Source organism: Aphis gossypii, chromosome X (genome assembly GCF_020184175.1).
Source record: "Aphis gossypii isolate Hap1 chromosome X, ASM2018417v2, whole genome shotgun sequence".
NCBI lineage: Eukaryota > Metazoa > Arthropoda > Insecta > Hemiptera > Aphididae > Aphis > Aphis gossypii.
Window position 1 is genome coordinate 5920210 of NC_065533.1, and position 11098 is coordinate 5931307.

Here is an 11098-nt window from a genome sequence, read left to right on the forward strand (position 1 = left end):
TAATTCTTATAATCATAGTTATGGTTATGTTTAGTATTAATCTTTTGTTAATTTTTATCACAGATTAAAAGTTATTGTTTTTGTAGATTGCAGTACCACGTTTGACAATTGATTGCTGAACAATGTAATGGATTTAAGTACAAAATGAAACATTTGACAAATTGGCCAGACGTATCAACATGGACTTGTAAGAGACAATAGTTACTGTTTCTTAGACGTCATACATTCAATTAGTTTATGTAAGATTTGTGTATTAAATTAAATCATTGGTTTTTAGAATGTCAAAACTATTTTAGGTATTTAAATAGGTGTCAGTTAATCTCAAATATCATACTGTTATTTTACAATCCTTGTCATTATCATTATAGTTAGTTTTGTATTTGTTTAAAGAAACATTGAATGTATAAAATTTATTGTTTAATTGTAGTGGTAATCATTTAAATTTTCAGTATTATATTTTTTAAAGTTTTTTCAATTTCAAACTTTTATGACAATTGATTCAATCTTCATATTTTTCTACAATATCCAAAACGGTTAATACACTGTTATCAATTTACTTTTGCTTATCATGATATCATTTATATGTAGTTCAGTGCAATTGCTAGCTTCATAGTTTAAATTTTTTCATGTGTTTTACATCTATTTAAGAATAGTTTTCATTAAATTAATAACGTCAAAAACATAACCTTTTTCCTTTTCTTTTTTTTAAGTTTTAAGTTTTGTTGCTATAGGTAGGATCATTCCTTTAATCATAGTTATGGTTATGTTTAGTATTAATCTATTGTTAATTTTTTATCACAGAATTAAAAAGTTATTGTTTTTGTAGAATTGCAGTACCACACACGTTTGACATTGATTTGCTGAACAATGTAATGGATTTAAGTACAAATGAAACATTGACAAATTGGCCAGACGTATCACCAATGACTTGTAAGAACAACATAGTTACTGTTTTCTTAGACGTCAATACATTCAATTAGTTTATTGTAAGATTTGTGTATTAAATTAAATCATTGGTTTTTAGAATGTCAAAACTTTTTAGTATTTAAATTAGGTGTCAGTTAATCTCAATATCATACTGTTATTTATACAACTCCTTGTCATTATCATTATAGTTATTTTGTATTTGTTTTAAGAAACATTGAATGTATAAAATTTATTGTTTAATTGTAGTGGTAATCATTAAATTTTCAGTATTATATTTTTTTAAGTTTTTTCAATTTCAAACTTTTATGACATTGATTCAATCTTCATATTTTTCTACATTTCCAAAACGGTTAATACACGTTATCAATTTACTTTTGCTTATCTGATATCTTTATATGTAGTTCAGTGCAATTGCTAGATTTCATAGTTTAAATTTTTTCATGTGTTTTACATCTATTTAAGAATAGTTTTCATTAAATAATAACGTCAAAAACATAACATTTTTCCTTTCTTTTTTTTAAAAGTTTTAAGTTTTGTTGGCTATAGGTAGGATTAATCTTATAATCATAGTTATGGTTATTTTAGTATTAATCTTTTGTTAATTTTTTATCACAGATTAAAAAGTTATTGTTTTTTGTAGATTGCAGTACCACGTTTGACAATTGATTTGCTGAACAATGGAATGGATTTAAGTACAAAAAAACATTGACAATTGGCCAGACGTATCAACAATGGACTTGTAAAGACAATAGTTACTGTTTCTAGACGTCAATACTTCAATTAGTTTTTGTAAGATTTGTGTATTAAATTAAATCATTGGTTTTTAGAATGTCAAAACTATTTTAGGTTTTAAATAGGTGTCAGTTAATCTCAAATATCATACTGTTATTTATACAATCCTTGTCATTATCATTATAGTTAGTTTTGTATTTGTTTAAAAAACATTTAATGTATAAATTTTTGTTTTTATTGAAGTTGTAATCATTTAATTTTCAATATTATATTTTTTAATGTTTTTTTCAATTTCAAATTTTTATGACAATTGATTCAATCTTCATATTTTTCTAATATTTCCATACGGTTATACACTGTTATCATTTACTTTTGCTTATCATGATATCATTATATGTAGTTCAGTGCAATTGCTAGCTTCATAGTTTAAATTTTTTCATGTGTTTTACATCTATTTAGAATAGTTTTCATTAAATTAATAACGTCAAAAACATACCTTTTTCCTTTTCTTTTTTTTAAAGTTTTAAGTTTTGTGGCTATAGGTAGGATTCATTCTTATAATCATAGTTATGGTTATGTTTAGTATTAATCTATTGTTAATTTTTTATCACGATTAAAAAGTTATTGTTTTTTAGATTGCAGTACCACGTTTGACAATTGATTTGCTGAACAATGTAATGGATTTAAGTACAAAATGAACATTTGACAAATTGGCCAGACGTATCAACAATGGACTTGTAAGAGACAATAGTTACTGTTTCTTAGACGTCAATACATTCAATTAGTTTATTGTAAGATTTGTGTATTAAATTAAATCATTGGTTTTTAGAATGTCAAAACTATTTTAGGTATTTAAATAGGTGTCAGTTAATCTCAAATATCATACTGTTATTTTACAATCCTTGTCATTATCATTATAGTTAGTTTTGTATTTGTTTAAAGAAACATTGAATGTATAAAATTTATTGTTTAAATTGTAGTGGTAATCTTTATTTTCAGTATTATATTATTTAAAGTTTTTTCAATTTCAAACTTTTATGACAATTGATTCATCTTCATATTTTATGTTCTCAACAATTTCCACGTTTAATATAGACTGTTATCAATTTACTTTTGCTTATCATATATCTTTATATGTAGTTCAGTGCAATTGCTAGATTCATAGTTTAAATTTTTCATGTGTTTTACATCTATTTAGAATAGTTTTCATTAAATTAATAACGTCAAAAACATAACTTTTTCCTTTCTTTTTTTTTAAAGTTTTAAGTTTTGTTGGCTATAGGTAGGATTCATTCTTAGAATCATGTTATTATGGTTATGTTTAGTATTAATCTTTTGTTAATTTTTTATCACAGATTAAAAAGTTATTGTTTTTGTAGATTGCAGTACCACGTTTGACAATTGATTTGCTGAACAACATGAATGGATTTAAGTACAAAAAGAAACATTTGACAAATTGGCCAGACGTATCAACAATGGACTTGTAAGAGACAATAGTTACTTTTCTTAGACGTCAATACTTCAATTAGTTTATTGTAAGATTTGTGTATTAAATTAAATCATTGGTTTTTAGAATGTCAAAACTATTTTAGGTATTTAAATAGGTGTCAGTTAATCTCAAATATCATACTGTTATTTATACAATCCTTGTCATTATCATTATAGTTAGTTTTGTATTTGTTTAAAAAACATTTAATGTATCATATTTATTGTTTTATTGAAGTTGTAATCATTTAAATTTTCAATATTATATTTTTTAATGTTTTTTCAATTTCAAATTTTTATGACAATTGATTCAATCTTCATATTTTTCTACAATTTCCAATACGGTTAATACACTGTTATCAATTTACTTTTGCTTATCATGATATCATTTATATGTAGTTCAGTGCAATTGCTAGCTTCATAGTTTAAATTTTTTCATGTGTTTTACATCTATTTAAGAATAGTTTTCATTAAATTAATAACGTCAAAAACATAACCTTTTTCCTTTTCTTTTTTTTAAAGTTTTAAGTTTTGTTGGCTATAGGTAGGATTCATTCTTAGAATCATAGTTATGGTTATGTTTAGTATTAATCTATTGTTAATTTTTTATCACAGATTAAAAAGTTATTGTTTTTGTAGATTGTAGTACCACGTTTGACAATTGATTTGCTGAACAATGGAATGGATTTAAGTACAAATGAAACATTTGACAATTGGCCAGACGTATCAACAATGGACTTGTAAGAGACAATAGTTACTGTTTCTTAGACGTCAATACATTCAATTAGTTTATTGTAAGATTTGTGTATTAAATTAAATCATTGGTTTTTAGAATGTCAAAACTATTTTAGGTATTTAAATAGGTGTCAGTTAATCTCAAATATCATACTGTTATTTATACAATCCTTGTCATTATCATTATAGTTAGTTTTGTATTTGTTTAAAAAACATTTAATGTATCATATTTATTGTTTTATTGAAGTTGTAATCATTTAAATTTTCAATATTATATTTTTTAAAGTTTTTTCAATTTCAAACTTTTATGACAATTGATTCAATCTTCATATTTTTCTACAATTTCCAAAACGGTTAATACACTGTTATCAATTTACTTTTGCTTATCATGATATCATTTATATGTAGTTCAGTGCAATTGCTAGATTCATAGTTTAAATTTTTTCATGTGTTTTACATCTATTTAAGAATAGTTTTCATTAAATTAATAACGTCAAAAACATAACATTTTTCCTTTTCTTTTTTTTAAAGTTTTAAGTTTTGTTGGCTATAGGTAGGATTCATTCTTATAATCATAGTTATGGTTATGTTTAGTATTAATCTTTTGTTAATTTTTTATCACAGATTAAAAAGTTATTGTTTTTGTAGATTGCAGTACCACGTTTGACAATTGATTTGCTGAACAATGGAATGGATTTAAGTACAAAAAGAAACATTTGACAAATTGGCCAGACGTATCAACAATGGACTTGTAAGAGACAATAGTTACTGTTTCTTAGACGTCAATACATTCAATTAGTTTATTGTAAGATTTGTGTATTAAATTAAATCATTGGTTTTTAGAATGTCAAAACTATTATAGGTATTTAAATAGGTGTCAGTTAATCTCAAATATCATACTATTATTTATACAATCCTTGTCATTATCATTATAGTAAGTTTTGTATTTGTTTAAAGAAACATTTAATGTATAAAATGTATTGTTTAATTGAAGTTGTAATCATTTAAATTTTCAGTATTATATTTTTTAAAGTTTTTTCAATTTCAAACTTTTATGATAATTGATTCAATCTTCATATTTTTCTACAATTTCCAATACGGTTAATACACTGTTATCAATTTACTTTTTCCTTATTCCTATTATTTTTTTTTTGCATTTTACACTCACAGAGGATAAGTCTATGTCCACTTAATGGTAATAACAAATCCGTTTTCTCGAGTAATCTCAGTTAAATTATTGTATTAATATAATATTCCACACTCTCGTGTCCTGTACTCGTGTGCCTGTAGTATTAATTATAAAAAATGGAAAATGTGACATCACACCATGTATGTAATATCAGTATACGGACAGTACGTTGTCCGTAACAGTTACTTTAAAGTCAACTATTGATGTATCCGGGCGCATGGACTACTATTGTACGTTCTCGGCCGGAACAATAGAAGAACGTGTTACCTATCAAGTACAGCTTTTAATAAAAAATGTTATGAATTATTTTCATATAATATTATCAATTATATATCAGTTATATTTGTGATTATGCGGAAAGTTGTGTTTTGGAAGGTTTGTATTTTGATTTTGTTGGATTTTTTGTATGCTCTCCATTACTGGATCTCGTGTGTCAAAAAGGGAATTAATTAAGTTTTGTATGGGTTTGATTAGATTAGTTTAGGTCGTTCGTTCACGAGTTTGCCACTTGTTTTTATTTGTATTTATTTTATATATTTTACTATATTGTACGAGTATTCTTTTTATCTATACTGTTGTTATTACATAATATTTGTACTATTATACTATCCGTTGAGCTGGCATGGGCCAACTATTATTACATTTTTATTGCTGAGTCAAACAATTATATTAATATTAATATTATTCGTGTTATTTATCATTATATTTTATATTGTTCTATTTTATTATTATTATACTGCTTGTGGCACATAATTATTATTTTATATAAATTAATTGAGAAAAAGATTAAAACACAGTCCACTTTATGTATTATAATTCTATTCTTTTTATTATAATCCTGTGATTTTCTATTATACCTTTAAAAAACAGTTAAGTCTACTAATATTGTTGGCACCTTCGGTAATAACAATGACAACAGAAAATTATTAAAAATAATATAATTTATTGTACAAATACAATTCATTAGAGAAAAAGAAACCAATAATACCATAATGCCAATGTTTTATTTAATAACAAAACCACCATGAACATTTTTATTGTAATTACTAGCAAGTCTCCTTTTTACACATATAGGACATATGATAGTAAAGTTTTGTTCATCAATTTTTTAGTGTGCTTTTGATATTGGAGTGAATTGACCTATTATATGTCAAAAAAAAAAAAAAAAATAGGTCTTACCTATAAATTGAGAGCATTTTTTGTGTTTTTTTTACAATATTTTAATTTTTAAGTAAATTATTATTTTCCAACATTTATCATACTCATAAATCACTTAACAATTTAAATATCGTAAAAAACCAATGAGAACACAGATAATTTTCTTAATTAAAAGTTTGATTATAGGTCAATGTACTTAAATATCGAAACTAAAAGCACACTATTGAAACTGATGAACTAAAATTTAGTATGTCTCACATATGTAAGAGGAAGACAACTCATGCGGGTGCGAAGGTCTCTAAAAAATTTTAAGAACTAAAAATACCAGTTACAATACCTCACATTTTGCATAGTATATAGAAATCTATACACATACATAAAAACACATTTAACAAATTGGTTCTATGTGATAATATTAGGACTTTTAATTTTTATAATAATTTGTACTTAATTACACTTCAATTGGCAATTATACATTAAATAATATAATTTAAAATTAAAATAATAGTATCTGGTAAACGAAGAACTTTTTGTTTTCTTGTTGCTTTACTTTTCTCTTTTTAAACTTAAGTCCATTGTTTTCCTTGCAATACTCTACAAATCATTCTTCCAATTTATTCTGGATTTGTGTTATTTGATTCATGATTACTTCAAAACTAAAAGTAACATTGAAAATGAATAAAATAATGCTTTTATATTAGAAAATATAAGAATTGTTTTCTGGTTATAGCCAAAAAGACAAAAATATAATAATAACCCACAACTCATTTTAAAATTATTAATGGGTTTAAAATAATTATTTTATTCAATATCAAAATAATTAACCTTTATAGAAATAAAATAATAAAAAATTGTATAACTTACCATTTTTTGTTTATATTAATTTTGTCGTGTTCAGTATTCAAAAATAATGTGACATTCATTTTTTGAGAATCATCCTGTTAAAAAATTAAATTTAATTAAAGTTCATTAACACTTTGTTTATTTAAAAATTACTTCAAAATGTGGGTGATGAAACTGTGCTTCTAGCACATGGCCATCAGTCATTTCAGCAAAAGATTCACTTATCTCTCGTGGATAATTCAATTCGCTAAAATTGTACAAACCACAATGTACTGCTGGAATAGGGTATGCTCCAAATCGTGATGCTAAAAGTCTTACATTTGTTTTTGATACTACTTTAATTTTTCCATAATTAACATATAATAACTAAAAAATAATGAAAATAACATGAATATTTTTGCCAAATAAATGAAGAATTTTGTTTATAATAACAATGGGGTTTTAACAACATTAAAAAAGACCAATAGGTTACAATTAAAAATAGTTTAAAATTTAAATAGTGTTTACACATAAATTAATATCAATAAAAATATGTATTATATTATGTAAAAAAAAAAAAAATATTTATGATATATAATATATTTAATATTACAAAATATTACAGTGTATAGAAGATTAAATAACTTAACTTTAATAAGTATTCAAAGAATTATTACTATTACTCCGCAGAAGTTTAAAACCAGTTTCCACGCCAAATAAATTATTTTAAATGGAAATATTTAGTTAGTAGTACTAACCATTTACTACTAGTTATATTTTATTTAAAATTTATTATATTCATGGATGGTGTATTATCATTATATTTTACTTTTCATGTTTCATATAGAGTTAAAAGTATTAAAAATCAATTACTAATTACACATATCCAGATACTTAGCTCTAAAACCACCTTAAAAAATACTAGATGTTTAATTTGGTTTTAGAAAAAAAAGCAAATAAATAAGTCAGGTCTTAGACAGGAGGGCTCTATGTCACCGGTCCTATTTAATTTATCATTACGATATTTGGAATCTTTAAATGGAGGTACACACTGGAAACAATGCAGCTGACAGCGAGAAGTTGAAAATTGGTTGAATAACGGGATGGTCCTAGTGTTCACTTATACACAAAAAGAATGTATTAGACCATTTAATATTTCCTACTTTTATTTACAAATATGGTGTATTCAACACACATTCCCTAATGATTTGTATCCAATGCTTTATTTAATTACTTATTATAAGCGTGTATTGTGTAAACTTGAATTTTATGATCTATGGTTTAAAGTTAGCTAAATAAGCTTTCTATATAAATATTAACTTGCAAACTAAAACAAATTGTTATCAACTTATAGATTAATATTAACTATAAACGTATAAAAATCTTAGTTACTTTCACATTTTCTTCATCAACAATATTTAAAACCATAGCCCTGTGCCACAGATTAGAATCTTCATAGCATGAGGCACATGGCAATTCTGGAAGAATAAGCCTTGGTATAACTTTGTATTTTTCTTCATTTTTTTCGTAGTACTCTCTATAACAATATATAAGTTACAAAGCTATAAAGAACAACAACATAACTACAAATCAATGAAATAATAAACCAACTGCAATGTATCCATGAATTTATTCAGATTATTGACTTCTGCTTCTAATTGAATATAAAATAAACTTGGGTTGTACACTTCAGAAACTATGACTTTTAATACCTTTTGATCGTTCAACTTAATTTTAGAATACCTAAATTTCCCATTGCAGATATCCTTTCCAATGTAATACAATAAAAAATCATCAGCCTGTTCATAATACAAAACAATTTAGCAAAGCTTCAAATTATATTTTTATAATTACAACACGGATTAAATACATTTAAAATCAATTTATTGAAATTTATTTAAGTTAAAAATATTGATTAAAATGATTAAAACATCATTTAAAATAAAAATTGAATTATTATTTTCAATATATTTCATAATTGTTCAACAAAACATAAAAATTATTTGAAAATCAAAAGATTTACTTTTTTATGAAAAGATAACACAATATATAATAATATGTATTATCTTAAAAGGTAAAAGCTGTTTTATTACATACCATTAATAATACAATGGAACTGTTATCTTGGTGGTTTATTACATCTACATTTTTATTTTTCAAACATTCTGCATAAGCAAAAGGATCTATTGTAAACAGCTGATTATTTTCTATTTCAACCATTTTGTCTAAAGATTCAAACATGTGTTTTTCAGAAGAATAGCCATACTTTAAAGGTTCATAAGCTCGGCCATATTCTGCCTAAAAAAAATATAAAACTAAAATATTTGTTGTAAATAAAAACTATTTAATTTAATATATTACACAGTATAAAGACATCAATTCATTGAATTTGACACCATTCCGATGCTTATTAAAGAAATGAGAAAGATTATACAATATAGTATTCGGAATATTTTTATAATACAGTGATGGATCTGAAAACAAAAAAATTGTTTATTAACATATTTATTTTAATTATATATTTTATACATCACAGGTGGCTTGAATATAATTTTTAAACACGCAGTATATTACAATGAAAAAATTTTGATGTAGGTATCATTAGATAGTTAATTTTGTTGGATAGTCAATTAAGATGAGATACAATTAAATTAACATTTTAAACTGTTACATAATATGTACTTTGTATATCTTGTATATTATACTTAGATAATAATGATAAAAGTTAATTAATAGGATACAATAACTTTACTGGTTAGTTGGATTACACTAAAAAATAGCCATAAAAATAAATATCTACTATATGTAACTATTATAATTAAATTAAAAAAAAATGTAATTGTTGAGTTTGACATTAAGTCTAATATCGATATAACACTGTCAAAATATTATCCTTTGGATCATTGAAGCCCAGGAAATACATACAATTCAACATGATGCTACCTATAATTTCAGACAAAATTTAAAATATTACTCATAAATACAAAACGAGACATGCCTGAAAGTATATGACTAGGGCACAGAGGACCTAGCGAATGCACACACATATATAAATATATATATTCATTTGGTAAGTCATAGAACATTGAAAGTAAAATACAAGTTTATTTCATACTTTTCTTAAGTTACACAAGAAATTGTACTTTGTTAAATTATGTATTTTTATGGTTTCTAGTATAATTTTGCCAGTATAGAGTTTTAAATGTTATTTATAGGTATACTTTTTTTATAAATAATAAAGAAAATAAACAATACATTTCCAATTAAGTATACAAATAAGCGAATGAAATCATGTTTTGATTTTTAATAGGTATTAGGTATATTTATCGTTAGCTATAACCAACAACATTGAACGGCTAATATTATATTTTAATTACATAAAATATACACACGTCCCACACATTAACCATACTAACCTTCTAAGATATCTTCTAGTTCACTTCATCTATCACCTTCGAATAGAACACAATTATTCTCATCATCATCAGTTACTTTTACATAAAATATAGATGGTAATTTGTATGCCATATCTCTGATACTTCTGAATCCATATTTAAAAAAATCAATATGAATGTTATATTCATTCTGTAAAATAATTAACCAATAGATTATTCTTTGAATGTATTTATTAATCGTTAAATTTAATGAAATTAATTTCAAAGCAAAAATAAATATCTATTAATGATACAAAATATGTAGGTATCTATTTATATATATAAATTTTAACTAGCAAAGAAATGTATATAACATGTTTAAATAGAACCATTTTCTAATAAATAAAATATAATCAATTAAGTACCTAACCATTAGCCATTTCCTTAATAATCAATGAAATATGTGCTATAACGCCTATAAGATATATCCAAAAAGACTTTCAATTACACAGTAAAACCTGCCAACTTCATACAGTCCTAGTTGATGGATTTAGTGTAGACGATCATTCCAATGAAACAACTGTTGCTCTATGATGGATGTATTATGTGCAAATATTTTGAGGACAATGGTCAAATCCGATTGGCTAAATTGATCTTAGCTTTGATCTTATTGTAA

At 24.1% G+C, this 11098-nt stretch overlaps 1 long non-coding RNA gene and 1 pseudogene across 2 annotated transcripts; one reads left to right on the forward strand and one right to left on the reverse strand.

The window, feature by feature from the left end:
- Positions 1-2310: 2310 nt before the first annotated feature.
- LOC126551948 (uncharacterized) lies at positions 2311-5752 on the forward strand. Of its 2 annotated transcripts, none has more exons than XR_007605801.1 (2): positions 2311-2450; positions 4528-5752. It is a non-coding gene; the product is annotated as an uncharacterized LOC126551948 (long non-coding RNA). The 2 variants fall into 2 exon arrangements; XR_007605802.1 differs by lacking the exon at positions 2311-2450 and adding an exon at positions 3849-3938.
- A 654-nt stretch (positions 5753-6406) lies between these two features.
- Positions 6407-10627, reverse strand: LOC126552105 (tudor domain-containing protein 6-like; annotated as a pseudogene).
- Positions 10628-11098: the final 471 nt, after the last annotated feature.